This window comes from Conger conger, chromosome 11 (assembly GCF_963514075.1).
Source record: "Conger conger chromosome 11, fConCon1.1, whole genome shotgun sequence".
Classification (NCBI taxonomy): domain Eukaryota; kingdom Metazoa; phylum Chordata; class Actinopteri; order Anguilliformes; family Congridae; genus Conger; species Conger conger.
The window spans coordinates 42,472,066-42,475,851 of NC_083770.1; the positions used below are offsets into that span (position 1 = coordinate 42,472,066).

Here is a 3,786-nt window from a genome sequence, read left to right on the forward strand (position 1 = left end):
GACTCAACTGTTCTTCTGGAACCCTTGTTGCGTAGCCCTTTTCCAGTATGTTGTCCATAAAAGCCTTGTACTCTTGAAAGAAGTCTGTATTCCTACTGAACTTCCTCCTCAAAGAGGAGCCTCTGTTCAGCAATACCACGGTTGCATGGCATCTTCACCTTGTCATCCTTCAAGGGCAGCTTGATGCAGAAGTGACCATCCACGTGCTGTGCTGATGTTGTCACCGTGTGCATGAACCGCTTATCATGTTGAGACTGTTCTCGTCGATGGAAAGCCGTTGGGGCCAAAACCGTCTGGGAAAATACGCCCTAACAAGGCAAAATAGACCACGTAAAAAATAAACGCGTTCAAAATACCCGCGTTAACACGGAAGTAATGGCCGCATTTAGACGGCCAAAATGAACGCCTACTTACACAGCCAATAATACTGCAGCATTTGGGCATATATTTGCATATTACGTATATAATTACATACATCATTTGCATATTACGAATGTAATTACGTACATCTACGTATGCTTCAGAGAGCGTGAACACGTTGCGTTATATTCATGAGATGGTGGTGTATCGCCTACTTACCGTCCACGTCTGCTGAGATAGAGGCTTACCTCACTTCAATCCCTGGTACATCATTGGTTTGTAATAGTTTATTGCACAGCTTAAGTCTTCGCAGTTCAAGAATCTTGTAAAACAGCTCACCCAGCGACAGACCTGAACTTATGACTTGAGTGATAAGCCGGGATGGCTTTGTAAAATAGGCTAACAGAAGAAGCTAAGCTCTCCAAATAAGCATGGCACGATTTGTTATTAATTGCCAGAGGACTTTTTCGGAATGCACAAGACTAGCTTTGTCGGACAATGTGGAGACAGACTCTGGGCCGATTATTACAAGGTAAGCAAACGTTTGAATTTGGCGTGCTAGTCTTCATTGATGTAGTAATGCTACATTAGTATATGGAGAAGCTTTGTCGATAGCGCTGCTAATATGAACAGGGGTGAAATATCGATAGCATTTTTTCCGGTGTGACTTGTGAATGGTTAGCCACGTTGGCAGTAAAAGCATGTACTTACAAACGGGACGCTCCTTCCCAGCAGCTACTGCTAGACCCGAGCTAGTACTCAAGTAGGATTGTGTGTGCGATATCAAGGTCTGGTTTCATTTACATTTACAGGATGGAGACGATGCAGAGAAGTATTAGTTGGGCAAGAGGGCGATTGATTGAGCCTGACTTGGCAGATGAAATGCAGGATATCATTTCCGAGTTTCTTCAAGAGTTGAGAACACTCACTCAGCAGCAAGGTAAAGCTACAGCCCCCAAATCCTTTTTATTGTCAGATCTACAGATATTGTCTACTGAAAGCATTGTAGCTTAATCACTTAACTATTTTGACATTGGTTTATTTTATGAATTTAAACTACGAATGTAGTTTGGAAAGCTTGTAATATTTTAAATGGTTGTTTTAATGTTTTCAGTTGGCCAAGGCTACCGGGCTCCTCAAGTTGTTGGTCGAACCGGTCGTCGACGATTCTCTATCAGCCAGCAACAGTTGCAGTTCTGTCTAGAATTCAACTTTACTACTCAACAGATAGCGGACATCATGGGTGTATCAAAAAGAACTGTGAAGCGACGCATGAGGTAAGCTAAATTGCTCATTTCTTTCAACTACCAGTGTATGTGAATAATGATATACCTGTAGCTTAATTCATGAGACTGGCTAAACGCCACAAGAGCTCTGGTATGGTCACAGAAATGTTAATGAATGGTACTGTGGGACAAAGGATGATAAACACTCCACGAGCATTGGTATAGAGATGTTAATGAATGGGATGGGACAACATGAGCTCTGCTATAGAGATGTCAATGAATGGTAATGGCCGAATAGCTCTGGTATGACATAGGCCTACTCTTGCAAACATTCACAAATCAACACTCTTGTAAATATATGCATTCAATGTCCTTTTGGCTACAAGCTAGACTAAAAGTTAAAAACTACAGTTATTTTAGGCATTAAAGGCATCAATCCATTACCTCAACCCGGTTTCACCCTTAATATGAATACATTATGAATTGGGTGCATCTTCTTTTCTTTCTGTATCAACAGGGAGTTTAATCTGTCATTGAGGGCTCGTTACACAGCTCTGTCTAACTCTGACCTGGATGACAGAGTTAGAGAGCTGGTCGCCGGAAATGATGAACTTGGTCCAGAGGCTGTCAGAGCACGACTTATCAGTGAGGGGATTATAGTACAGCGACGCAGAGTTCGGCAGAGCTTGATCAGGACCAATCCAGAGGGAGCAGCATACAGAGCCATGTCACACAGACTGCACAGACGGACCTATCAAGTAGCAGGGCCAAACTCTTTGTGGCATATTGATGGCAATCACGAGTTAATCAGGTATGTGACAATATGGACGTTGTCAGGGGAAAATGGACATGCAAAGTGTCACCTATATGCCTACTCTAAATTGGAACATGGCTCAGTAGTGAAAATCTATTGTAGTTTAGAACCTTTGATCTATGACTTCTTTTTCATGTTCGGATACCTAGCACACAGAACGATAATAAGCCAGCATTGCAACGCATTCTTTTTTCCTTTATTGCTGTAGATGGAGAATAGTAATACACGGTGGGATTGACGGCTATAGCAGACTTCTGGTTTTCCTCAAGGCCTCAACAATCGCAGCAGTACTGTCCTGGAGAGTTTTGTGGAGGCCATTGGCGCACATGGAGTGCCCTCAAGAGTCCGCTGTGATAACGGGGGAGAAAATAATGAAGTCTGCATGTTCATGGATGTTTTCCGAGGCTCCGCAAGAGGCAGTGCTCTGAGAGGGCGGAGCACCCATAACCAGAGATTAGAGAGACTGTGGGGAGATGTTTGGAGAGGAATGACAAATGTCTACCACTCCTTACTTACACTTTTGGAGAGTGAAGGGAAGATTGACTGCAACAGTGAAATGCACATGTGGGCTCTTCATTATGTGTATTTACCCCGAATCAACAGAGACCTGCAAATGTTTGTGAATCAGTGGAACCACCATAGGCTGAGGACGGCAAGGCATATGTCCCCCTACCAAATTTTCATTCGAGGTTGCCTTGCCGAACAAGCCCGAAATCAGACTGCCATCCAGGGAGTGTTTGGAGCTGATGAACAACCAGTTGCAGGGGATGACATCCCAGCTGCAGAGGATGAAGTGGCACCACCTAATTTGGACTATGCAGAAGCAGTCCAGGTTCCCAACAACCAGTTCAATCTTGAGGAAGGACACATGCACGAGCTGATGGAACAGGTCAATCCTTTGGGCGGAGCACGGGACAGTTTGGGAATTGATGTTCTGGAAGAAGTTTTAACTTTCATTAGGGGCATTCCTGAATCTGCATGAGTGCAGTTAGCAAGCCTAGTTAATGGCCTCTCTCCTTACACCTTTATTCAACATTTGTATTAAAATATTGTGTAATTCAGCTGAAGATTTCTTGTTATTTTTCTAATTGAATAGTCGTGTTGTCCTGACTTCTAACTTGATTGTTAGTGTTGAACCTTGAAGTCAAGGCTGTCACCTTTGAGATACTATACACTACACACCAGTCAGATCTTGGTCTTTGTATGTAGCGTAATAAGCAGTAAAGCCATATAAGTCAGTGCATGTGTTTGGCTGAAAACAAGGTACAGGGTTCCCGCGGATCCTTAAAAGGCATTGAATTAATCTAAAGGCTTTAATTGGTATTAAAATGTCTTACAATCTTTCAAGTCTTAAAAATGTTAAAGACATGGGAAGTAGGATTTTGT

The 3,786-nt window shown here is 42.9% G+C and overlaps 1 long non-coding RNA gene across 1 annotated transcript; it reads left to right on the top strand.

Annotated features, from left to right (window-relative positions):
* Positions 1–774: 774 nt before the first annotated feature.
* On the top strand, positions 775–1,493 carry LOC133140186 (uncharacterized). Its single transcript, XR_009709997.1, has 3 exons — positions 775–892; positions 1,173–1,300; positions 1,475–1,493. It is a non-coding gene; the product is annotated as an uncharacterized LOC133140186 (long non-coding RNA).
* Positions 1,494–3,786: the final 2,293 nt, after the last annotated feature.